This window comes from Lichenostomus cassidix, chromosome 5 (genome assembly GCF_008360975.1).
Source record: "Lichenostomus cassidix isolate B80296 chromosome 5, HeHo_3.0, whole genome shotgun sequence".
Taxonomy (NCBI): domain Eukaryota; kingdom Metazoa; phylum Chordata; class Aves; order Passeriformes; family Meliphagidae; genus Lichenostomus; species Lichenostomus cassidix.
In genome coordinates this window covers 44,484,207-44,511,528 of record NC_139486.1, presented here as the reverse complement: position 1 = coordinate 44,511,528, position 27,322 = coordinate 44,484,207, and the positions used below count along the sequence as shown (strand labels likewise).

Sequence of the window (27,322 nt, the reverse complement as noted above, 5' to 3'; positions counted from 1 at the left end):
CACAGTCAGACAAGGTTTGGTTCAGCCCTGAGTTTCCCCCAGCAGAGACTCAGAAGTCTGGATCCTTAAAGCAATTTAATCATGATGCAGTGACACAAAACCAGCTTAAGCTGGTGCCTCTGGGAAGGGACCCCCAACAAAAGAATGCCCAGGTTTTGTACCCTCTGTGCCTATGACAGCCTGGGGTCTTCCTGCTGAGTCCTTGGCTCCTGCTGTGTCTGAGTATCTGGTCACCCGCCCAATGCCAAAGGTCCCTGTGGCCTTTGCTGTTCAAAAGGTTGGCACCAGGTAACAGCTCCTTGCCTGGGGCTCCCACCATGTCCCCCACCCAGGCACAACCTGCAGCTGCACACCCAGCACCTGCTCCCAGTGTATTCCTCAACAAAATGGCCTCATAGCAGGATATAAAAGCAGATCACTCTCTGGTATATATTCTATTACTTGTAAAAGAAAAAAATAAACCGAAGTCAAATCAACTGGTTTTAGTTTTTAGAGTCCGTGGTGGAAGGCAGTCAGTGGTAATTTCTGTCTGGCTACAGATATTCATGGATTCTCTCTGCAGTGCAAGTCTCCAGACAGTGCCCGTGGATGAGTATGGATTATCTGAATCCTTAGCTGAAACTGCAAGATGCTACAGATTGAGGAGTTTTTTCCATATATAGGTGAACTTCCTGCTGTAAGAAAATGTCTCAAGACACTCTCCTGCCATCTGTCCCCACAATGAGCCCAAGAAAAGCAAAGTAGAGAGCAGGATATGGGGATAGCTGATGAACAACAGGGGGTATGGAAAAACAGCATTCCAAGGTACTGATGCCTTCACACTCAGAAGGTTGCCAAATGAACTTATGACTGTTTCAGTGGAATAGATAAGAGTAAAACCCTCACCACTTTATGAAGGTAGTCAGGGATCAGGAAACTGCATGGCCCTTCATGGCCACAAGCTGCCACAAGCTTTTATCTAAGTGTCCAGTCATTAAATGAGGGAGAAATGAGGCTGCTCTAGTTAAAATCCTCTTGTCCTTATGTAGGGGTCCTGTCATGGATAGCTAATGACAAGGTACACAGGAATCAGCATATCTGTACTTGTCTCACACACACACAGAAACTGCTTTAAATCTAAGGATATGTCACTGGAGGATGTATTTACCTTCCTTGCATTTAAAAGGCATAATTCAGCAATCACTTAAAAATTCAGATGCTAGGCATGTTATTAGATATACTAAGAAAGGAAATAAGCAAAGCAAGGTTTTGCAGAATCAATATCTTTTCAAGATGAACAAAAATATTCTAACCCATGAAGTCAGAATTGAGAGAAAGTCCAAAGGTGCAGAGAAGAAAAGCTATGGTTTCGGTCATCACAGCATTCTTAGGTATCCACCATTTAGAACCGTTTCCAGATTCCAGCTAAGAAAGGGACAATAAAAATGAATCTTTTTCCCAGCTACTATTGCATTGCATTTATGAGCCTTTTGAAATACAAACTTCTATGGAGGATGAAAATGCATCATATATGGCATTTCTGAGTTTCAACATACTCTGGTTGTCCTCAAATGATTTTCAGTCCATTTTGTTTGGTAATTAAGCTATTTGAAGCAAGAGATTCCATGGCCTGCAAAGCCATTTGAAGAGCGACTGGGAAGTTTCTGATTTCCAATGTGCTGCTCGCAGGGGACAGATTGTATAAAAAGAGATAGATTCTAGATGAAGTTGTAGAAAAACACTTAACAGTGGATGATGCCACAGGAGCTTATTTAGTAACAGACACAGCCAAAAATTCAGCAAGGGCAGAAGACTCACAGTGAAGAGGACCTTGGGAAATCAATTTGGGCTACTGATGAGGTGGCATTATAACTGTCCTGCTGGGCCAAGGCAGATCTCCAGCTCACTAATGTAGTCAGAAACAGATCCTTTAAAAACAGTATCAGAAGCAGAGATAGTCCAAAGGGATCCTTCCCCTGGCATGCTGCTGTAATTTCTGACAATCAGTATCTCCCCAGTCCAAAAGGTTAATTGTGTTCAACAGCTGGGGAGGTGTACGAGGCAGCAGTTATTTTTCATGTCTTGAGAAATAACAAATAGTCATCCAGTGACTAAAGAAGATACAGAAATTTTATCAGGAAGCAGTTTCAAAAAACGAGAAAGTGCATTTTTGCATTGTATTTATTTAAATTGGGGAAGACACAGGCATAGGTTGTTTGGAAGCTAAATTTAGAAATTAGGTCAAAAGCAGTTAGAATTGTGGAGGATACACCCAACTCTCCATGCCATTCATTAAATTATAGCTTTCTTTTGCATCATCTCATTTCATCTCCTCTTCCTTCTGAAGCATTTCATGGAAACAATTTCAGTTCTGCCATTTACTCTCCAGGATGATCAGAACTGCACATAAGATTCAAGATCTGGCCATAGAGACAGTACATGAATCTCCACTGTTTTCAATTCCTATTCTCAGAAGTTTTAACACTTTGTCTGTTTGACCAACTGCAAGATTATGTTTTCAGATAAGCCCCTCCATTCTATATGTTTCTTTTCCCCACTTTGAACATGGGTGCATACACCACTAAAATAAAGCAAACCCATGCCAAATCACCCCATCTGCTAGGAACATCAAAAAAGAAAAAATGAAAATCAAAGTAGTTTTAGAACTCCATACTAAAAATTAATTTAAAACTGAAGATGTAAAATATGCAAGATAAACAGCCAGTTTGCTATACTTTGAATACTGCTTCCAGATGTGAAAAGCTACAGTCAAAGGAACGTGTGCTTTCTGATTTTTTTTTATTAATATCAGATAATGTTTCTTTGAACTAGACAGGGTCCACAATCTTTTCCTTTTAATACAAACCCGTTACTATTTATTGCATCTGCCGTGGCTAATCTGGTCTTCTGATTTGCACTATAGCAAGTACTTGTGACCCTACTGATATAAAAGAGGTTTTGCTTCCAATTTTCTTGAGTCCACATGTGAATCCATAGAAAGTTTAAAAACACTAACCATTATACTAGTAAACTAAAATCATGCAGATATGTCTAAATAATTAATTTCTGTGAAAAGCTCATTAATTTTCCAATTTTAATAAAAAAACTTTTCATAATTCCTCACAAATAAACATTAATCCATTCCCATTAGTGACAAATGTAGCAATGCCAAATTTATGGTATATTACATTACATTACATAACATTACTATTCTGCAGCATTAACTTTTATACTACTTCAAATATTGAGGATAAATGTGATTTCTTTAATTGTGTCCCCTAAGAAACTTCAGTTAGAAAAGCACATGCCATCATCATCAATAATATCATTCCAGTCCAGACTCGCATCTGGTCTCACATGGAATCTGCATCCTGCTTCATATAGCATCAGGTCCCTTGAATTGTTTAGGAACAGGCTGATGGCATCCCAGACCATGGGAAGAGCCTGTTCTTTTATTGACAGCAGTGTACAGCTAACAAACTGAGCTGCCCACGGGTAGATGTATCCACATATCAATCCCTTGAGCAGTCAGACCTACAGGAGCATAGGCATTCTCAGTGTTAGAGCCAAGAGAGAGGATACAAACTCCAGAAAAAAAATCACCACAACCTCCACAACAAAACCTGTTAATGACAGCAACTCTGAGATGTGACATGCCTGAACAGTGCACTTTTAATCCAAGATTTTAGGCGAATTGAAGCCAGACAAAATAACATGAAGAAAAATAATAACACTAAATGGGAGAGTAATTAGAAAAAGCTCTGAAATATTTTCAGTCATTTGTACATTAGAAATTATTTTACCTTTTCTTCAAATGCCACTGCTGTTCTGCATCACTTCCCATTCCTCTCCTACTGAGATTTTAATTTAGTAGTCGCAGCCGTTCATCTTCCTTTATCTTGACTGACAGGTGCTCATAGTATTATTAATTGTTCCATGTCCTGCTAAAACAACAGTAAGCACACAATCTTCAAGAGAACAAAAAACAAAACAACAAAACAAACCCAAGAGATTCTGAGCATCTAACAATTAATAAAGAGAAGTATTTTTACATAATAGCAGCAGAAGACCATGCTCAATAAGGCTTAAAAGTTGAAAAGGACATGAAGAAGTAGAGCCTATAAGAGCTTAATGAAAGTGTAATTCATTACAGTTCCCAAAGAGACCATGAAAAGGTGAAGGATTTGATACAGAAGAATCTACATAGGTGGGAAAAAAGAGTTTTTAACTGAACAAGAAGAACACTGATTTCCTGGTAGGAGTAAATTGATTCTGTGTTAGAGAAAACATCACCATTGCAGCAGCATGGGATAAAACGCTAATATCAACATTTAACATATTTTCACTGGATCAGTTGTCAGAAAATGTTGCCATGTAAAAGCAGTCCAATGGAAAATGATAGGTGAGCAGGAACATTTATATCAGGAATCAATAGCTATAGAAGACAGGTGCAGAGCCAGGATAGCACAGGCCTCACAGACAGGACAAAGGGAGAGCTGAGGATATTCAATTAACTAATTACTGCCTGCTAAAAACTACGAGTGGGTAAAGTGAATTTCTTGCTGAAAGCAAGTTCATTCCCAAATCATTTTCAATACCACAGAGGGATCATGAGCAGGACAGGGACCACACCTGAGCCCCTTCTGCAAGAAGCAGAATAAAGCTTGAAGCCCATAAGTTTGGCACTGGTGAGTCTCTTCAGCCCTTCAAGAGAAGATGAGTAGGCACCATGGAGGAGTCATGTTCTCTCAGCATGAAATACCTGGGAATACTTCTCCAACTTGCACTTGGCCAGGATTATTTATTCATCAACTTTGTTCTCAGAGGTCCATCAAAACACAAAATTTAAACACACTATTACATCTACCTGTCATTATTGTCAACACTGTCATAAACAGAGACTTTCAGTCTCAGAGCTGAGGTGCTTTCCACCTGCACATGGGCTGGATTGCTACAGTGATGCACATGCATCGGTGGGATCTTCAAACTCTGGGACACACTGGAGGTGTCCCACTCCAGCCTCCGTGACCCACACCAGTCTGTGTGTCCCACACCAAGCAATGGGTCCCACACCAGTCAATGTGTCCCACACCCATCTGTGTGTCCTACACCAGGCAGTGTGTCCCACACCAGTCTGTGTGTCCTACACCAGGCAGTGTGTCCCACACCAGTCTGTGTGTCCCACACCAGGCAATGTGTCCCACACCAAGCAGTGTGTCCCACACCAAGCAATGTGTCCCACACCAGGCAATGTGTCCCACACCAGTCTGTGTGTCCTACACCAGGCAGTGTGTCCCACACCAAGCAATGTGTCCCACACCAAGCAGTGTGTCCCACACCAGGCAGTGTGTCCCGCTGCAGTCCAGCGTGTCCCACAGCGAGCACCGCGGTCACCACAACGGCCTTTTCACAACGCCCCTCAATCGCGGGTGCACCAGCCCAGGGCAAGGAGGGGAACTCAGCCCCCACACTCACCACACACATACACACACAGACACCTCCGGGCTCCCACCGCTCCCTCCCCCTGTCGCCACGGGCGGATCCTACCTGCCGGCCGGGCGGGCCGCTGGGCCGCGGGTTGAACGGGAGAGCAGCGGGAAGCGGCGGCAGCGGCCCTGGTCGCCCGGCAACGCCTCGGCCCAGGCACCTGGAGCGGCCCGGGCCCGCCCAGCCTCCGCCCAGCCTCCGCCCAGCCTCCGCCCAGCCTCCGCCCAGCGCCGCCGGGCCCGCCCGCTGCCCGCGCCACCAGCAGGGGCGGGAGAGCATGGAGAGCCCCCGGGGCTGCAGGGCGTTGCGGCTGGGGAGAGCAGAGGAGCGTGCTTGCACAGGGAAAAGTGACAAGGCAAACAGCGGGAGCAAAATGGGGGTGCAGGGGTGGGCACGGCATTGAGGAGAGGAGCGGGACGGGAAGGGCAGCAGCATCCTGTGTGGGATTTGGGTGACAGGGGATCGATCACAAGGCTGGAGAAGGGATTGGGGATATCTCTGTTTCAAACAACATCCAAAAGCTTTGCTGGCCGATGAAAAACTAATGACATCATCATGCACAAAGATGATCCCATACGCCTGCAGTGTATTAAAGATCAAAAAATACAACTTGTGGCGGGTAACAAGGCTGGCTTCACTTGATAATTTGAATTTTAAAAAAACGCCCCAGAAACCAAACAGATTAAAGTTTAAATTTCCAGACCAGAGTTGTCAAAAGATTAGACACGTAAGAATGAATTTTATCATAATCTGGATCCAACAGATGTGGTTCAACTTTTGTTGGTGACACGATCAAACATCTCGGTGCAAGAGTGCAACTCTAGTGCAGCTCGTACCATTCTCACTCACACTTAGAAGTCTACATTTCCATATTTTGATATAGGATTCATGAAAATGTGATTCTACCCTCAGTGGTCCCACATGACCAGCCTGCTTTTTCAGGGATTTACATTCAGGATGGTACCCAGTGTTTCTCTTGGAGGCAGGAAGGCAAGAGGTCTGGAGGGAAGACATAGAGTCCTGCCTGCCATGTAGAAGAGGCTGGAATTTTAACCACACTGCTTGTATGCACTCACCCCCTCACATCTCCAATATATATCATGCCTTTGTGAGGATGTGGGAGAGCAGCAGCTGCTGGTGGATTGCATCAGCATTTCCTCTGCAACTACATTCAATTTACTCTAGGGTTTGCAAAACGCTTAGACCAGAGGTCAGGAAATGTGTTGACTCCCCTCTTGCAGGGTCTGATGATCAATTAACATCAGAGAAATTCACCAGGGGCCTGATTTTCCAAGGTGATGAGCGCACTCAGCTCCACCCGGTGTCATTGCAATCCAGCTGCCCATCTTCACAGGAAGGAAGGCAATGGGCCTTGACGTGCTCCAGGAAGGTAGTGTGATTCAGTGAAAACAATACTGAATCAAGCATCTGCCCCTGGAATTTTATTCCCAATTCTGCCATTTTTTTCCCAGGTAACTAGCTCAAGTCACCTTGACTCAATTTCCCAACATATGCCTTCTTGGGACACACTTCACAAAGATTATCTGTGGAGTACATGTATTGTGTGTGCACACATCTGCATGGTAGTTTTCTTTTTTCCTTGTTTTACTGGAAATAATCTACTTATGGCCAACACAATCTGAACTATTTGAAACCAATTGAAGAAATGTATCTTTCCATCACTGAGGAAGAGAAAATTCTGGCACAATTTCAGGGTAGATACAGAAGCTTTATGTTTCTTTATTCAGAGTTACTGTAATTGTGCTGGCACCATTCCCAGAGCTGAGCTAAGGTCAGTGAGAAACCCGTAAATTAATAACTGTGGGGCTGATGTGATCGCTATCCAGGAACCACGTTGTACATTCATGAAGCTTTATAGGAAAGAAAAGTTATGTTTCAGTTTATCCAAGCAAGTTTCAGAATCTTAATGTCGTCAATTAACACACCTTGGACTTCTTGGAGACAGCGAACCGGATTGTGATCCCACCTTCAAAGGAACTCCACAAAATGTGTTACTCTGGATTAATTACATTGATGCTACCCAAATAAACAGGTATTGGGTGAAGCCTCCTCTGAAAACCAAGCCTAGATTAACATGCTTTTCCTTCAGGAATCTTCTTTCAAAGAAGAGATTTGTTTGTTCTCCTGGTTTTATTCAGTCACAAGCAACATCCAATCAACCCATTCTCTAATTAATATTATTGATCAATAGATAATCACTGTTGCTACTTGCATTTAGAACATTTAGGAATTTCATTGTACTACAACTCAGAAAGACAGAACCAGAAGGGACTTTCTGGTCAGAGGAAAGTTCTCTGCTATTGCACGTAATTCCATCAGAGTAATTTAGATATATATCAGTGTCTTCCTCCTTCTGAAAGATTGGTTCAAAGTGTCTCTCTGAAGAGAGTTCCCTTTGCAGCATGATATCTCACCCTCATTAGCCAGCTCTGTAATCACCTTTTTTCTTGTGAGACTCCCTTTTCTAGCACAACTACCGATTTCATAGAATCATAGAGTAGTTTGAGTTGGAAGGGACCTTTTAAAGGTCATCTGGTTCAATTACGTAAGACATAACAAGGATATTCATCCCCAATTATACAGAAAGGTAAAAATCAAAACTAATCTGAGATTAAGTGGAGAACTCATACTATGGTACTGCCACCCCCATCCAGACTGCAGATCTGCTAGAAAATTCTACAATCTTCTTGTATTGCATGACAAGCAGAACACTGATGATTTGGTAATTCTTCTATTGGTTAAGAACTGCGCAGCTACCATGGCATTTTCACAAAAAATCAGCTCAGGTCTGCAGAAACAGATTTGAAGTCTCGACTGTGGCATTAACCTCATGATTTCATGGGACTGAAGTCACTGTGTTCAGGAGATGATGTAAGAACAGTTTTGACCACAGCAGGTATTTAGAAGTTCATCCTCAGAAGCAATGAATGAGGCTGAGAGGGAAAAACAACTGATCCAAAGATCCAGAGGATGACAGGAGTCTGCAAATTGAATTTATTTTGCTGTCACTGCACCTGGCATGAAAAGAAAGGGCAACGAGAGAATCCAGTTAATAAAACATCTTCTCTGATTCAATGAATCTGGGAATTTGTTTTTGCTCCTTTTCACAGACTTACGTGAATTTCTAAACTGCAATCAGAAAGGAAAGCTTTGTCAGGAAACATACGGCATTTTGCACAAAGCTGTATCTTTTCAAACTGAACTAGACCTGAAAAACTTTTGATAACAGTTTTTACAGAGTATTTTAATGCACACTGAAAGATGGGAATTAATAGTTTTATGTTGCCCTTGCTCCTATGAAAAAGTAAACCTAACTACTGATGTCACCAAAGTCATACAGAAACCGTGTGTAGCATTTGAAGGTGACCATGCACTTCTGAGGTCCTGAGCTATGCGCTGAGTGGCAAGAACCTGTCTCCTCTCACTGCTGCATGCTCACTCATGGAAAGTGAACACCCTCCTCGGTTTGGTAGATTTTTGGGGTACTAGGAGGCAATAAAACCAGCAAATGGCACTTTGTCATGGTGCAGGGTCTCCTTTAGAAAAGGTAAGATTAAGACAGCTTCAATTGTGTTGGGATATCTCATTAGCTTAAACCCTGATTCAGCTCTGCTGGGAGGGAAGAACTCTGGTGGAATGCCACTTACTTCAAGCAATACCCAGTGCATATGCCACACCAGAGGGCTCTTTACTTCCTTTGTATTATTGCTTTAGAAAAGCAGATTCTGGTTCACAACCAAGTCATTCTACTCAGAAGCAGTTGCATTACTGCACAGTCAAGATGATTGATTGGGATGAAAGACATGGGGCAGCAAATGTGAGATAGGGCACTGTAATAATATTTGAGCCAGTGAGCTAGGATTTCCTAATTCCAGAAGGGCTTATTTCCTATTTCTGCCTTAATTTTAATGAAAAGTTGTAAATAAATAAATACATGAATAAATAAATGTAATATTTTTCTCCCTTCCCATTTTACAGGAAAAATGAAACAAAAACTTCTTGTGTGAAAAAAACCCAAACCTGAAAGCTTGAAAAGTATGCTTGTACTCTTTTGTTTTTATAATTCCCTACTCAAGATTAATCAATGGTAATTTGAAATGCCTGTGTACAAATTATTGTTTTGTGCCTCTGTTCAAAGCCCTCTACCTTTCTCAGTTTCTTTTGGGTCAAACTATTTCCTGGTTTTGGAAAGCTCAAGGATGCTGTCTGCACACATCTGCTTTTCCAGGGTATGGTATCCTGTCTCACTGCATGGGACAAGTCCAAAGCTTCTCTGCAGCTGCCAGATGGTAATTTTTCTAAAGAATTCCTGGGTACAAAACCCAACATTGTTATAACTGTAGTACCACTATAGGGTTCCATTCAGCTTAGGGGCATCACCATGCTTGGTGTAGTAGGAATGCTCTGCAAGAGAAGGTCTTGCTGAAAGACCTTAAAAATGGCAGGCTTAAAATCAAAGCATAAAAGGAAGATCACTAGCTGCGGGATTAATGCCCCTGGGACACAGAAGGTCTCTTGCTGATGATATTTATAATCCACACCTGGACCACATTGTTGGTGGTCCTTGCATTTCTTCTGGGATAAATTCCATGGTTAATGATTGACTTACAACTTTGTTTTCAACATTAAACTATGAGGAAAATGAATTGATGTTGGAAAGTAGTTAAGGTCAATGTCTCTTTCTTCATAGCTTTTCCAGGAGCAATACTTGTTTCTTTTCACTTGCTGCAGTGTAAAGGAACCTGTGGCCTCAATACGCTTTTTGGGTTTGTTTTTCCAAGCAGGATTTAGCTGTGAAATTCCTCTAGTTGTCTTCAGACAGAGGAACCAGCAGCTTTCCAATGTGTACTTGCTTTTTGTGCCAATGCAAAGCCACCATAAAATGTTACCAAATCAGAAAGGGGTTGTTATTGTCACTTCCCACCAGTGTAAGCAACAATATATGATGTAAAGCAATGGAGAAATTGGAGCTTTAAAAAATTTCAATCAGGTCAAAGCACCAGTTTGCATGCTGTTACACCATTAGTTTGCATGCACTTTGCACAGTTCAAAGCTTACTCTGAATGCAACTCATGTACACCAAAGCTTTCAGCCATCACAGCAACAGCACCACTGCAAGCCATGCTACAGACAACAGCTCTGGCAAAGGTCCTTAACAAATCCCTGTCCTGCAGGGCAGGAAACAAGGTGGCTGGAGTGCAGTCTGCAGTTGTGCAGGGAGGACGTCAGTGGGTAAATAAAAGGAGTCAGGCAGTTCTGCAGAATGGAACAAACACTATACACCCTGTCCATCTCTGTGCACACGCATGTAACCCTAAGGCCAGCATCTGTAGCCCAGAATAAATGGCTCCCTATCCTAACATTCTAAGAGCCAAAGTGCCCCTTTTGCCTCAAGTGCCTTGCCCATTCCCAAGGGTGTTTCAGCTCCACAGTCTACAAGATGATTTGTGCTTCCGTCCGGCTCAGCATTAGTAAATGAACTGAGCAAAGGCAAAAATGATCCTCTCTGCTCTGTCAAAGGAACCCTTGACCCTTCACATCTGCTTCTGCTGCAGGCAGCCTGGAGTCGAGTTCAGCAATTACTATACAGGAATGAAAAGTGATCCAACACACCGCTATACCACACTTGGATTTCCCCTAGAATTTAAGGAGCTCAGGTTGTCTTTTCCTTGGATAGCCTCCTTGGAAAGCCTTGGGATTCACTTGTATTTGAGTCATTGCCATGTATAACTTCCTCTAGATTACTAGAAGGAATACTATCCTCATAGTGAAGGATGTTTCCCTGTCCCCAAAATGACAGGAGAGACCTGATTTCCAGACACTCTCTTTACAGCCCTGGCTCCAATTTTGCATAATGTGTGCTTCAAAAAAGGACTGTGTACTGACATTCCAGCAGCTAAGTTAGATTAGTGATGAGAAGAGATGGTTTATTGGTATGCTTCTGTATGTTTTATGCACTGTCTAGAAGTTTCAGTAAAATTCAGCTTCATCACCTAACTCCGCTTGCTGGCTGAGACCTATACAGATGCTCAGGTAGTGTTTCAAAGCATTGAAAACCATAAAACACATCCCAGTCCACACAAATCTCACACCTACCTCAAATGCCTTGCTCAACAGTTTGTTTTCAGGCTGGATCTGTCAGTGACCCCACTGGCTGGTGACAGCACATGGCAGTGAACATGGCATGTTGTCTTCTACAGGGGACTCCAACCGTGCTTGTAGGCCAGCTCTTTGGCCATGAAAACCTGCACTTTGTCACTGAATGCTTGCACTTTTGGCTAAGCACTTCATCCTCTTTTCTTGAAACACCTTAGAAGAGACCCTGGGTTAACCCTTGGAGAGGTTTAATAGAAACTCCCAGTGCCTGAGCCAGATGCTAGGCATTGGGCTGAGCAAATCACTTCAGAAGAAGACAGAAATTCAGAATGGGAATCCTCCCATGTCCACAGACTACTGTTATCTGTAGGAGTTGTGATGCTGCTGTAGTGCTGTGACTCATTTTCATTCACTTCCTACACAGTCTGAGCAAAGACCTTGCATTCCCAGACTTGCCCACCATTGTTAGCAATGGAGATGGACTTTCAACACAGTGAAATATGTGTGTCCCAAACAACTCCTGACAATCACCACTGCCAGAACCTGTCTTCCTTGGAATACACTCAAGCCTCCCCTGTCCTGTCCTACAATGGCCACTTCCTATGCCATGCTGTGGATGTGCTAACACAGGGATGCTCATAACAGACCATTCCAAGAATTCTTGTGTACCAAACACTGGCAGCTGGCTAATATCTAAGTTATCAGTTGATTCCTCCCTGCAGTAGTAGATCAGGTTACAAATTAAGCTGGTGTTAAAAACACATTTCCTTCTCCTTCTCCTCCTTAAAAACCAGTGCAAACACAAGTGTCTAGCACACAGCTATATATTCATTGTTTACTGGTTAACTCCTGGTTTGTGGAAGCAGATTTTCCAGGTGTAGATCACAGCTTCCTTTTCTAGAGAATTGGGGAGCTGGACATATGCCTACAGCTGCTTGCATAGGTCACTTCTTTCTTCTTTGAGATATTGCCTCACAACACATGAGCAACACAAACAGCCCTTGGCAACCTGGAGAGTGAAACAGAGAGACCTGGGGGGGGCGGGGGGGGGAAGGGGAGGGAAATAAATAACCACACCATGGGTGTGATCTCAAACCTATTGAAGTTAAAGGAAGTGATTTCAACATGCACCATCTAGTCTGCAAAGAGGTGCCAAACTAACTCTAAGCTGTTGGGCTTTCCAAAACCTTCGCAAAGTCCATGTTTATAAACTGGTGTTGTGTTGACAACAACCGTTGTGATAACTCCTGGTCAGTAATCATTAAAATAAAATCCTTGTTACAGCAGCACACTTGGCTGCAGCAAGAGCTGTAAGTAGGTACCAGGGACTAGGGCTAATGCCAAAGCTCTGTCTGGATGGAGAGAGAAAGCAGGGACAATAAATAAAAAGCAGGAATTAGCCTGAGGAGTATTTCGACCATGGTTCCTGAAATATCACAGGTAAGGAAAGATCTTGGAGAAGAAATTGTGTCCAATTTGGACACAGCAACATCTGAGTACTTTTCATTCAGAAAATTTGTAACACTGTTTATGAAGGAACTTTGTATCATTGTATCATTTTTCCTGCTGCAGCATAATATCTGCTAAGCCAAACATTTGAAAATACCTCTGCGCATGAAGATGAGCAGGTGACTCAGGTCAAACATGCAGACCTCAGCTTGGCCCTTGGATAGGTGCTGTCATATCACAGTACAGTTGTGAAATCAACAGCTACAATATGCTTCTGGGAAAAAGCCAGAGGGCAGATCTGCTTGCACAGTCACTGTACCTGGCATTACAGCCTATGCTGCCATCCAGACCATCTATAGGTACCAATCATCTACAAATGGAACAGCTCAAGGAGCTGGGAGATCCCTCAGGATGGGCTCAGCATGGGATGTGCTGTTTGCTGCTGTACCAAAGCCAGCTGAATGACATCTCAGAACAAGGTGCAATTTTTGTGTCAACAATGGGATCATGAATATGAGCATCTGCAGGCTTCAGACCAAATCCCTTTCTTGGAATGATGCAAAGGGAGTTAAAGGGGTATTTTTTGTCGAGCCTAAGGCTGAGCTCCCCTGCTTCAGACTGCAGCACACAGACAGTGGTAAGTGCGTGCGGACAGACAGGATTTTGCTCTTTAAACCTGCCTGGCTCCTTGCCCAAGCTTCAAATGCAGCCTGTGAGTGTTTGACTCCAGACAATTTGATGGATACTGTGTGGGTGCTGGAGGCAAGAGAAGCCAAGAAAATGAAATATCTGTCTGTCAGTTGCTCTATTTCCTGAGATATTTAACACAAATCCTTCACTTCTGTAAATATACTCTGCATGCTGATATAGGTAGGGTGTGGTTCTAAGTGTGATACCGTGAGAAAAGGGTGCAATACATAAACCAAAACTGGAGAGTTTCATCTACAGGCATCATTCCGTACAAGTGGTAATAACATCCACATGATAAATTCATTTATTTCTGCGAACAAGTCATAAATTATGTGTCAGCACAGTAATCCCCATTTATCCCATTCTTTGACCTCCTCTGCAATATGCCTATTGAGTCTTTTCTACCTGCCCTGCTTTTAACTTTATCAAGTGCCTTAAGCCCGCTGAATTTTGATCACTGATTGCCAAAAACTGCAGTGATTAAACCGAAGCCTGAACCATCCCCATTACTAAAAACCCACCACTTGCCTTTTCTGCAAATCCCATTTCAACAGCATTCCTCTCCTCTTCCCCCTTGTCTGGCTCTGATCGAAAAAAATATGCAGGACCATTTCCCAGGGTTAATTTTTAATAGTGTCCTCACTGCTGCAGCAGATGAAGTCATTTATTATCCAGCAGACAGCATGCTAACATGCTAGGCAATGGCAACTGCTGAAGGAGGTGACTCAGACATAAGCAATCAGGCGGAGTTGTGCATTCCCACCTGCCGGATGGCTCAGCACAAAGAGCCGAGCATGGCATTTTAGTTTACCCTACACTTGCATCTTCATCTGAGGAACACCTGGATTCCAGCCATGCAGCCAGCAGTGAGGTTTATTTGCTTCATAGTCACGTGCAAAGCATGTACATAAACAGAGGCTGTGTGGCCAGCCCTCACTCTGCCTGGGCACTCTTTTCCTCTAAGAAAGGCGGTCATCCCTGCTGCAGGAACATGTCAGCCCAGGCAGTTTGGCCCTAAATAGCACTTCGTGATCTCAGGCAGACTGGAGCTCAGCCTACACACCTGTAAAACAGGTTTAATGGTAGTTGGCTTTTTTATAGAAAAGCTGGGAGGATTACTTCATGTCTGAGATCTCTAGATGAGAATTGCTTAGTGGCAGAGAGCATTTTAAAAGAACAACTCAAAATTAGCACCAGAGCAGGCTGGCAGCCCAGTGAGCAGGTAGAAATGACTACAGAAGCTGCACTGTACTTGTCTCACTATCCAAGAGCCTCAGAAAGTCTGGGATGCAGATGATTCACAAACCAGAAAGTGCTTTTGAATTACTTATTAAGTAGGATTCATGTTGCTTTTACTGCTCTGGGATGCACAAGGTTGGGCTGCAGAATCCCTTTTGCCATCTCCTCAGAGTGAAATGTGGTGGTAATGTAGGGTTCACTCACCCATGTATCTATCACAGTTGTATTTTTGCCTCCACAGAGTAGACCAAAGGCCACTGAAGAAGTACATGAATCTTCCCTGTATCTGCAATAAGCTTTGCATAAGACCTCAGTAAGCCAACAAGAACGTGCGGCTAAACATGCTACAACAAGTTCACTGGCATGTGCTGATCACTGCAGGAGAGCTGGTCTGAGTGTGCTCCTGAAAACCAGGAAGATCTTGACTAAAGAGGCAGCAGCTTCCTGCTTAGTCCTCACTGAAGCACATCAGTGCCGCTTAAATGGGGAAATAGATCAGCTCTGAACCCATTCCCTCCCCTGTGCACTACCCCAGAGAAGCCAGAGGGAGGGTATTGCTTTACTCTTAATTCACTTTGTGATCAAGTAAGTCCCCCAAATCCCACTGTCAGTAAGCTCCAATGATTAAACAGTTCACTGAAGGGAAACTACAGCTAACATCTTCCACCCCTATCAAAGCATATTGCTAATGAGAGCTGGGAAATCTCTCCGTGCTAATACAACATCTGTGGATTAACATACGCTTACCCGTGTTATCATAGTCAATGGCTGAAATTCCATCAATCACTTGGATTCATGTAACATTTGTGATCAGTGTTTTGGTATGTTAACCTCAGTATTTCCCCAGCTGAAGTCTGCTGACTGAAAGCGGGAAAAGCAAAGTCAGGAGTCTGAAACCAGAGAAGAAATTTGCAACGTATTACTTTGGACATCTCAATTTAGGAATCTTGCAGGAGGTCTGACTTCTGAAATGTTTAGCATTGGCCCCGTGAAAGCTCTCAGAGAGTATCTGGGTGATTTGCACATACACACACACACACACAGAGTCACATCACTGCTGAGCACAGGAACATCTGCCTGAAAAGCTACCTAGAAACATGCAATGGACCTGCACCGGTCCTGCAAGATGCAAACGACTGCTGATCCTCTTCTGCTTTTCACCTTCCCTGATAGAGAAGCAGCAGAAGAAAGGGGATGACAAAACTGCAGACAAAAACCCAAGATGCTGTTGTCAACTTTATTACTTCAGTGTGGGAAAGTTCTGTAAAAAGGAAACGGGTAACTGCGACCAAGCAGAGAATCTGTATGAAATAGGTGTAGAAATACCCTGGAGAGGTCAACTATGTCACATCTCTGACTGAAGGGATGATTTCTAGCCCTGTGCTTCTCTTGAAGGCATTTGTTTGGGAGGACTATGCCCTCACCTTTACTAGGGGTCTCTCAGGACAGCCTAGACAGGATACTGACACAAGAGTATAGCCCAGCTCACAAGGAGACCTTCCAGTATCTAACCCAGATCTCACTTGATGTGGGAATGCTGCTACCACCATAAGCTCCCAGGAAGCTCTATAACTCAGGATCTCTAGCTCTGACAACAAGCAGCTGTACTGCAGGAGAGTGTCTACCTTTGCTATAAATAATGTGAAGGCTGAGGTCACCTATGGACTTCGGTACTGCAGCAGCACGTATTTTAGGTTATCACAGAAAGGGATGAAGGGGGAGCTGGAAACACTGCACAAGAGCATCAGGAAGAGGCTACCATGGAGGAAAACAGCTGTCTGTAATGGAAAGGGAGCAGATTAGCAAGCTTTACTAAGGTTGGGGAGGAATAGAGCATACACTGGAGTGTCAAAAGCACTAAGAAGCAGAGAGATGCTGGGAAAGCTGGATTCCATCCTCCTCTCCAGTCTACAGGATGATTTTATTTTATGCAAGTACTGCTTCATATCAGCTTTGCTTTCTTGCACAGATAGGAACCAAGGCTCAGGGCATCTCCTTACAGTAGAAGGAACACCAGAATTTAGGGAGGGACCTAACAGAAGAAAAAAAATGGCTCAGCAGCTTGAGTGTGATGATGAGAAGGAGGGCTGCATGGCATGGATAGAGACAATGTGAGGCCAGTATATTAAAAAACAGTAAAAGGAAAAGGAACCAGTAGTTTAACTGGATAAACACAAATGTCTTTAATTCTATCTAGTTCTACCATGTGTGCATGCCTGAACCATGCTGTGCAACACTGCTTTGAAATATCTTCAAGAAACAGATGTAGTTAGCAATTGTTCTTTGATGCTAAGAGGAAGAAAACCAGCATTAGCTGATGAAGAAGACTATTTTAAAAAGAATACCAATAATCTTAGTGTCTTCTCCAGGAGAACATGTGGGATGGTCTGAGATTTCAGTAAAAACTCATCTGGTACAGAGAGGCCTTGAACTACACAGATAAATCTGTTGCACATCAGTGAATGCAGAAATGATATAGAGCACAAGACATCCCTTCGCAACTCATCCCGCTTCCACTCTGGGAATCTGTCTCCTGCCAGAAAAAGTGACAGATGACCCAGAGCATGGTAAATGATCCAAACTGTCCCATAAAAAAAGCTGGTAGTATATCAGTTGCAAAGTGTTCAAACTTTTCTGTAGAGTTTGAAAAAGAAAATCACATGGGGACTAAATATCACAAGGGCTTCTTAATGAAAAAAAAAGGCTTCCAGCTTCCAGAGACCTGAGTTACTGCTGTATGAAGACAAAGGCAAAAGCTCTCTCTCAGAGTGGAATGATCTGAAGATCAGGCTCCAAGGGAATGATTGACATTCCAGTGAGGCTGACAGCTAACAAAAGCTCTTGAACATATGCCAGCAAGCCACTGCCAGGAAAATCAGTGTGCCTCCCAACTTGCAGATTTCTGCATTACCAGGCCTCCTACCCTGTGTGACCCTTGCTGATTTACACTGGCAGGCTCAGTAGAGAGTGGAAGGAGACACAGGACCTCACCAACCCTGGCAACTTTTGGTGAGGTAGGGGCATTTAATGAAAGAATTAGTGTCATTTCTAAGTGACTCAAGCTCCAGACTCACCATGGGATCAGCTACAACTCCCCGAAAAAAGCACGAATAGTCAAAAAGAACATTTGTTGGATGCTTAAGCAAATACCCACAGGAACAAATGGGACACTGCAGAGGGCAGTGTGCTTCAGATCAGACTGAAACTAGCAGGCAGTTGTAGAAAACCACACTGCTTGTAAATACTCAGAGATCAAAGCTGTAGCTCATCTCTCCCCCCTGCTCACCCCACACAGCAAAATCTGAAGTCCAACCATCCCATCATCCACTCAGGTGAGGGCCTCATGTTACCAACTATTGCATACCACATCTAGGGAGATATGATAGTTGTTCATTCCCAGTGTCTCTACAAGGAGGCTGACTGGGAAATGTCCAGTTTTTTAATTATCTTGAGTGTGTGTTTGTGTGAGTGTGTGTGTGTGTGTGTGTGTGTGTGTGTCTGTGTTTGGGTTGTGGGGATTTTAATAGCAAAAAAAGGAATCAGCAGCTGTATGTATTTTTAAACTATGGAACATAGATCTCCTTCCACTTCCAAGCTCTGATTACAAAACCTTTCATTTCTGTGATTCCAGAGCATCTTCTCTGCAAGTTTCTATTCTCAGTTCAAAATTTATCAAATCCAACTGTTAGCAAAATTTATTTCAGTCAACAGGAATCTTTCCTCTCTCTGGTTTTGGTGGAGCTTGGGCCAGACACCTGACAAGATGTTGCCTTGCTTATTTCAAACAGGAAATCTATGATAAGAAAGATCCTATCCTGGATCAGATAATCCTTCAGAACTGGCAATTTTTCTCTGCCCACCCAGACTCTTCTGCAGCATTTCAAATGGTTTGGTTGAAAGAAACCTGAGCACTCTTATTTAGTAGAACTTAATCCAATATTAATGCCATTATTTTGGGGATTAAAAACAAAGCGGTCCCACTCACTGCCTGGGTCATGTGAAGCAATGTCATGTCTTTGGAGATGATACAGAGGAAGATTTTGTTGATTTATTGAAGATTGATTAATTAATTTAGTGTTTTCTTTTGTTAATTGATTACTCCAGGAGATCTCTCCAGCTCAGTGTCTGTCTTAAAAACCCTTTGCAGCCAAAACTGACTGGTCTTTTTTTTTCTCTGTGTGGTTTCTCAGTTGAAGAGAGACCTTGCTGCTTCCAAGTCTTAGGTATCTCCAAGATTCCCAGGCCCTTGGGATGACAGTACACACTTGTGACATTTCACATTTGTGATGTCTCTCGTGGCTATGTCTCTCTTGGTACAACCTGCAGTAAGGATTAGCCTGCTGCCTTTTCCCAGTCTCTAGGAGACTCTGTTAAATTATAGTGTGGAACAGTTTCAGCATGGTTTCTTTGAGATGACTTTCATTTATCTCATGGTTTCTTTGTTCTGCAGGAGACTCAGATTTTTCCCAAAGTCTTTTTACAGTCAGTCACTCACAGTACAAGAATTTATTGTCAAGAGCGAATTGCTTTGCATCTCATATAGATTTATCTGGTACATTAAGAGTTTCTTTCAAAGGCTCCTTTTCAAGTGATGCTATTGTCAGGGTTTGTAATCTAGCAGCATTTTCTCTACAGCCTCACCAGGAAGCTAGAAGAGGATTGTCCATGAGTCACGAGAATTTTACCTGTGAATTCAGCTAGGCCCCAGGCAGCTCAGAAAGCTGGCCACTGTTGTTCAAGCCTTACACTTCTGCCTCAACAGCATAAATTTTAACTAGGGGAGAGTGATTTTAAAATAGAAAGGGAAGCATACACTTCATTCCATTACACAGTTGGAAGGGTATTACTTGTGGCTCAAATCAGTAGTCAAGGGGTTTAAAAACTTTCTAGTTTTTCTTCACTTTTCAAGACTATCCCACAGAAGAGATCCTTTCCAGCTCTGGAGCAAAGCAAACATTTTGTGTATGCCCTAGACCCACTCCAGATCTACAAAGGAGCCTATCCTCAGCACAGGGTAGTTCCACTGGCCTCTGTGACTCTTCGCACATACAACAGTTTTCAGAATTGTCCTCCTCTGAGCTAACAAAACTCAGTTTTTATTTCCTCCTGTAGTAGTAACTGTGAGGGTTTCCCCCCTCTGCCCTTGGCTGATTCCCTTTGCCATTTCTAAATTCACTCATTAATCCAAGTAAGCTGTGTGGCAATGAGTCTATCCTTCCCAGAAGCATCCTTGTAAGGAGTATGGGTTTGAAGACAGACCTTGCAAGCATATTCCATCCTCTGTCCCAGGTAATTCCAAAATACTTACAGATCTGCAGACTGACTTCACTTTAAAAAAATTAAAGGAGGAGGGTAAAAGAATGGAGACTGTCAGAGAATACAAGCCAAATTAATTTCAGAATTGGTTCATCCCTTACTGGCATCTTCAGAGTTGCATCAGCTTGCTGCGGTAATGGATTTGGCCTTGTGTTTCTGAGAATCCAGCCTTGTTTCAATTCTTCTGAATACTTCCTACTTTCCTTCTGACTACACTTCAGCTTTGATCCAAGTATTAGATAGGCCCACAAGGCAGATTTCTTGCACAGAATCTAACACAAACTGATACTGACAGGTTCTGCTACCTAGATGATGCATGGCACATAAGTGAACAAAACTGATAAGGTCTCAGCTTCTTTCCCTGTTACAGAAACAAAGCACCTTGTAATGATTTTTTTTTTCTGTTTCATAAGCTGGTTGCTATGGCAAGTTACTTGTGTTACTTTGTCAGATACAAGGAAACAATTTGCATTCCCTAGAAAGACAGAAGTTTTAAAAAGTTGTTTATCAGTTTGCTTTCTGCCATGACACTACTCAGCCTCTAAACTTAGTGAGAGATGAGCAAGAAAATATCCCAGTATGAGAAAAGGACATGCAGGTTTCTTCAGTCAGTGTATCTGCAGGAGGACTAAATTAAAAAATCATGAATAATATGGCACAATGGGGAAGCAAAACTCACAAGATCTCTGCTTTTCTCAGTGCACTCTCAGAGACATTGTTAAAGGGAGCACAGTGACAGAGCCTTCCTTGCAAACATTTTCCAAGAAAGTTTCGGTTACCCAGAAAAAGTGTGCATCCAGGAAAACAGACCAGGAGGAGCACAAAAGCCATGGAAAGAACCAGAAAGCAATCTGCATGATTAAAAGTCAGGTGATCTTGTAGATATGGTGAGGCAACAGGAGACTCAGAACAACAATAGCACCTGACACCACTAATCTACTCTCCGTGTCTGCTGAGAACTGATATGCCCCCCAGTATATCAAAAATATATGGTGCATATCTGGATGTATTTAAGTATGTATCCTTGTGAAGCAAAAAAGTTACTGTTACCTACTTCACTGATGATTTTGATGATCACAACCTCTTCATGTTCTGTTGAGTTTTTTATTAGGGAGAAAGAAAGAATTATTCAACTTGGGTATTTCTACTAGAAATCCCTCCCAAAAATACTCTAATTTAAAAAATGTCAGGGATAGCCTTGATCTGTGGCTGGTGAGCAAGTTCAGTTGCTCACTAAGGTCATGGTATAAGTCTGTACATTACACAGTGGACAGCTAAGCTTATGTCTTGTCTACAGTTCCCCTCTTGCAAAAGTTAAAGAGGGTATGAAAATATCAAGGAGTTAATTTTGAGTCACAGCACCTGCAAAAATTAGTGATGTACCTTCACAGACTGAATTTAGAGTGTTGGTACAAAAAGTCATGACAGGATAAGCAAGTCTATGAGTTATGGCCTTCCAACTGCAAGCTTCATACGATTTGGTAAAAACAATAATGAAAAATTGAAGGTATGGGACTGATGGAACAGCTTTTCAACTCCACTGTAGATTTTGTTTTTGGAGTGTTACTGTGGCAGGAAGGACCTGAGATACTCTCACTTTCTTTTTTATTGCTCTGCGTGCCAGTGGACCTGTTATTTGATTTGCCTTCCTCTCCTGTCAAGCAAGGCTTACAACAGTTAGAGCACTGCAAGCCAGACATTTTCCAAGAGTTAAACTCAAGTTTAGAGAAAGAAACTAATAATCTGCTCAGGAAGAACAATTTTTTATAATCAGAATGGGCTATAACCTCAGAAATTGTAAATCTGTGCTCTGACAAAAGCAATGGAGTTACACTGCTTTGCCACAGCTGAGGATCTAGCCCCAGTATTTTGCTTTCTTATCAAAAAGTAGAAGGGGGAAGAAGACACCTTTAAGCTATTATCACTCTCTGTGTCTTTGCAAGTCTGTGCTATCAACCCTATGTTATTGTGTGGCTATGACTCACCAATAGGTGATTCTGTCTCTGTCTTCCAGCAGTCTGCAAACAAATAGTCCTCAGGTATCTTATAGCCTGATGTGATCTGGCACTGAAGAATGAGCAAGAGAGAGGTAGTTTCAGTCTCATCTGCTGGTGTTTCTTGGGTCCTGTAGGTCACTGAGAAGCCTGAGAAGCATGAAACTAAGGTTACCCCCGTAGCTGTGCCTATTTTACCACCTCTTTGGTGCTTGCACCCTGAAAAGTTCTTCTAGGCCACCTAAGTACCGAAAAATATGAGGCCGTTTTCAGGGTGCTTCAAAAAGCAAGATTTCTACATGCTCCAGTACCCTGCCTGCTCGTTAGAAAGGGCTAAAACAAGATGAGACAGGTAACCCGGAGAGGCGGTGCGCGGTGCGTGCGTGTGTCTGCCTGTGGAGAAACCCATCACCTTTGTGTGTGCTGCTGCTCTGCCCTCGGCTCGCTCAGGAGGGATGCTACGTTTCCGTGAGCTGCGGCCCTCGCTTCTGTGGAGAGCTGAGAGGTCATTCAGAGCCAGCAGGGCTTGTTAGAAGCAAGGGAAGAGTTTCGAGGTAGGTTAAAGCTTCAGCCTTTTTGTTTGGACCTGTCTGTTTGCGTGCTGGTTTTTTGAAAAGTGCTCTGGCAGGTTTGTTTGTGCTGGTGCAACACGTTTGTGAGACCTGAGAAAACCTGCACAACTCTCTCAACGGGTATCCTTAGAACATGTTTAATCTGCTCTTGCTACAAGCTCTGCAGGGCATGAGCTTTCTTGTTATTATGTGTCAAGAGCAGTATCTAGAACAATGGTTTTTAGATCAATTTTCAGATTACTAGATAGTTTTCTAATGGAAACAATAAATTGTGGAAGTGTGCTTGAAAAACATGTCAGAGAAGACAGTGCTTTTCCAGTATCAGGAGTGTGTACTTTCTTTGACACCATATTCTGCATCAAAGCGTGATTGCTTCTGCAAGCTGCTGGATAATACAGTGACTATGCAATCCACTATCCAGTTTCCAAACAGTAATAGGGGAATTGCAGTGCCTCATAGTATAAAATGTCTGGTATACCACAACCGAACAGGAAGCACTGCATTGACAGACCTGATTTCAGACATGAAGCTTGAGTCCATCAATATTTACCAGCTCTGCTTCAGCGGTACTCCTTGTGGGACCCAAATAGGATCAGACGAGCCTTTCGCCACGCTCGGACCTTCATCTGAAATTGCAGTAATTCTGCTCAGACAGTGCGTATCTCTGCTGCTAAGCCTAATTGGACCCCATCTGCCTCAGACAGAGCCAATTCAGGTGTCTTTTCTTTTGTGGCCTTAATTGCACGTGAATGATTTGGAGTCATCTCTTTTTCTAGGCATTTCCAGGGGCCAGATAAAAGCACCCTGTGAGCCGAGTTTAGCGCAAAGGGTTATCAGGCAGGACCGTGACTGGTGATCAACACTACATTTCAGGGGTCTCTAGTCTTCCTCCCCAGAACGCCTCCGTGGGGCGCCGACAAAGGCGGCGCAGCCCCAGGCAGTCCCGCGGGGAAGGGCGGGCTGCGGACCGGCGGCCGCCAGGCCTTCCCCTCACCTCGGGCGCGGGGCGCTCCTGCGGAAGGGCCGCCGCGGGGCGGGAAGCGCAGACGTGCTCCCGAGCAGACAGGAGGCGAGCCCGGCGGCTCCCGGGGCGAGGGGCGCGGAGGCAGCAGGGGTCACCCGCCGGGGCGAGGCAGCGCCCGACCCCCCCAGCAGCCGCCACCGCCCCAGGGACCGCCCCGCGGCCGGGCCGCGGCGGGCGGTGGCGGCGGGTGATTGACAGGCGGCGCGGCCCACCCGGAGGGCGGAGGCGGCGGGGGCCGCCAATCAGGGGCGGCGGGCGGGCGCCGAGCGGCGGGAGGGCGGGGCGCGGGCTGGGCGTGTGCCGCGGCCGCCGGCGGGGCGCGCTCCCGCTCCGCTCCGCTCCCCCCGCACGCACATTGTCCGGGCGCGGCGGCGGCACAGCGCCCCGGCGCCCCGTGCCAATGCGGGGCGGGCGCGGCACGCCGGGGGCGCCTCCACCACCGCGGTGGAAACTTCCCCTCGCCGCCGGGCCGACGCGCGGCTGAAGCCCCCGGCGGGGAGGAGCGGAGCGGCGTTTCGCCCGCCTGGGCGGGCGCCTCGTCTAGTTTGGTTTTTTCCTCCGTTAGAAGGGCAAAAGCGAATAATACTGTTACCCGGCTTTAAACTTCCGCGCCCCGCTCTCCAGGACGCGCATCCCGCCCGGCGGGGTGGACGAGCCGGTGAGTGACCGCCGGGAGCGGGCTGGCGCTGGCTCGGGGTGGGTGGGACGCGCCGTCGCGGAGGGGCAGCGCCCACCGGCTCGGCGGGGACGGGTCGGCAGCGCCGCCGCCACCTGTTAGCGGGGCTGTTCCCCCCGCCGCCAAGTTCGTGCCTCCGCTGTGCTGAAGCTGCCCCCGCCGTGCCCGGGGCGGCGGCGAGGAGGGAGGGACCCTCGGCCCGGTGGGCGGCGGCGGGGCCCGGGGGTGTTGGGGGCCGTGGCGGCCACCCACCTGCTCGCCTGGCCGCGCCATGACTCTGCTGCCTGGGCGCTGCCTGCCGACCCCAGCCCCGGCAGGCTGCCGGGGTGGGAGGGTAGTGGGATATCACCGAGCCACAGCCTCTGCACCCCCTTTGCCCTCCATTCTGTCTGCCCTCTATCTCCTCTACTCCTTCTTCACCTAATGTGCGCTCCTCCTGTCCTCCCTCTCCGAAGCTGCAGCCCCCTTTCCTTCTCCCCTTGCCTTCCCGCTCCCCTTCATATGCCTTAACTGCAGCCCTCTTCACCTCCTCTTCTTCGCACCCCCAGTTTGCAGCCCACTGCACCCATCTCATCCCTGCACTGCTCCTGTGATGATTCAAAGGGGGAGCACCAGACTCCCCGGTCTTTGCCAAAGCAGGTGCCTGCTGGGCTGCGCACCCCGCAGCAGAGACCAGCTCCATGGCGGTGCCCGGCGTCGGCAGGCCCGGGGCGAGGCGCGGAGGGGCAGGCAGGTGGCGGAGGCGCAGGTATTTGTGTGCATCGGTGAGCAAGTGAGCGAGGTCCCCCGTTCTGCGAGCATGCGGCTCTGCGGAGCTGGTGACACCTCCCTCCCTCCTAGGGACGCTCGCCGCCGGGGCTCTGCGGCGTGCCGGGGCTGCCTGCGCCCTCCTGCCCTGCAAAGGGTGTCGTGGCGTCCACGGGTGCAGCCTCTTCGCCCCACGTGAAGGTGCATCTGATGGCTCGCTTGGCCCATACAAGTCCGGATGGGGGATGTGTTTTAAATTGCCTCAAGCAATGGAACGTGCCTGGAGACAAAAGAGACGATGAGAAGTCAGAGTGGACTGGAGAACTCCGGAGTGGCTGGAGAAATGCTTAGGACAGCTGGAAACAGGACTGTGCAGCAGGAATGGCTTGTTAAGCTATTGCATGGCAAGTCAAGCCATTGACGATTTCTGTGTCCTAAGTTGGATGGTCTTATCTCTTGTAGGCTGTGATGTGCAAGTTGCTCCTGGGTAGCTCTTTGAAATGCAGAAGGGATATGAACTCTTGGTGCGGCTGTGTCACGATGCAGTCCAGTCTGGCTGGCATGGGTAGGATGTGCAGCTTGGAGCAGGAACTGGTTTTGAATGGAGGAAAGCATGGAGGTTTGGTGTGGGCTCAACTAAAGAGTTGCTGGAGACAGAATTGCTGATGTGTTTATCCTTCAGAGCTCTGAAGTATTTTAGTTCTGCAGCTGGTGATTTGTGTGATTTTCCCAAGTGTTTTTAAGACAGCCATAGCTGAATCCATGTGCATCCCCCCTCTTTCTGTCTGGTCTTTTCCTTCTCCTCGTAAAACGTTTTCCCTCTGTGATTAATAATGTGCCAACTGCTTCATTTCAGCACTGGGGAGGCTTGCTGCTGATTGATTTCCCTTTTCAGTCTCCTTGGTCGGTCTGGAGGCTGATGGGTGTTATCACTGCAGAAAAGTCTGCTTTTGGGTGGGAGCTGTCAGCATGTCTATTTTTTTATCTCAGCGAACCTCTTACTTCTTTTAATTAAAAAGAGATGAGGTATGCGTGGTAATACCCTTCATGTTTACATAAAAATGATCTTGTAATTATCAATAATTATCTCAGTTTGGGATATTGCTGAGATATTTAAACAGGACTTTTGACCTGAGGGACACTTTTCTGGCCCCAGGGAGTTGCCCTTGGTGTGGTTCTCTCCTGTGGTGAGTTTGATTCTTGGCTGCTGCTGGTGGTGAAGGTAGAGCAGTAGTGGAGAGAGAGCTCCTCTGATGTTGGCCTAGAAAGCCATGGCCATGGTTTCCTTATTGAGCCTGGTGCTGCTTCCCAGGGCTCCCTGGCAGCCCTGCTGCCACGCGTGTGGAGATGGTCTGCCTTGGTGGCTTTCACCCCGTGGTCTGAGGATTCTCAAGTCTTGCTGTTGTCTTGGGGGAGGGGGGAAAAACCAGACTGAAAAACTGCCAATCAACCTTTTTTTTCCCCTGGTTCTTCTTGGGAGGTTTGGAAAAGGCTGCTGATAATGTGGGAAACTTTTCCCTGTGTGATTAGAGATCCTGAGGCATCCTTATCTGTCTTTCACCTGACTTCCTTTTAAGAGGAGCAAAGCTCAGCTCAAAAAATAAACATTTGCTTCCAGGCTGGATATGGCTCCCACTTGCCTTCCCTCCTGCTACTGGTGCACCCCAAATTTACTTTTCTGTTAGGCTGCCCTCGGAGCTTACCAGGTTTTCTTGGGGTGAAAAACCTTTATGGAGTAGAAAAGTTGAATATTAGGCAAACATTCAAAAAAATAAAATCAAACCAAAAAGTACTGCCTATAGAGAGGGATTCCTTGTGGGAGGGTGATGAAGGTAGAAATGTCTCCTCTTCTGTCTCTCATGATGAGTTATACAGTAGACCGTATTTTTGTCAGTCTAGGAAAAGCAAAATGATTGTGCTTCAAGTTATCTTTATCTAATTGTAATTTATTACCAGCTTTCTATTTTAACGTTTTTGAACTGTAAACTTAGAACCAGAGCTTACTATGCAGCAGGTAAAAATGTTGAACATA

General features: G+C 45.2%; 2 protein-coding genes across 10 annotated transcripts in view; one reads left to right on the top strand and one right to left on the bottom strand.

Annotated features, from left to right (window-relative positions):
• LRRC56 (leucine rich repeat containing 56) overlaps positions 1–24,046 on the bottom strand; it is a 77,860-nt gene extending 53,814 nt beyond the window's left edge. For 3 of the 8 annotated variants that reach the window (XM_085062745.1, XM_085062738.1, XM_085062746.1), the window contains exons 1-3: positions 23,838–24,046; positions 22,259–22,421; positions 3,783–3,920 (exon numbers count right to left, since the gene is read on the bottom strand). The gene's annotated coding sequence lies outside the window, so the exon portion shown is untranslated. Of the gene's footprint in view, positions 1–3,782; positions 3,924–5,526; positions 5,653–22,258; positions 22,422–23,393; positions 23,470–23,837 lie in introns of those variants that run through there. The other 5 variants (XM_085062739.1, XM_085062744.1, XM_085062740.1 and 2 more) reach the window with 5 other exon arrangements.
• Positions 24,047–24,157: 111 nt separating this feature from the next.
• HRAS (HRas proto-oncogene, GTPase) overlaps positions 24,158–27,322 on the top strand; it is a 39,590-nt gene continuing 36,425 nt past the window's right edge. For both annotated transcript variants that reach the window (XM_085062737.1, XM_085062736.1), the window contains exon 1: positions 24,158–24,525. The gene's annotated coding sequence lies outside the window, so the exon portion shown is untranslated. The remainder of the gene's footprint in view (positions 24,526–27,322) is intronic.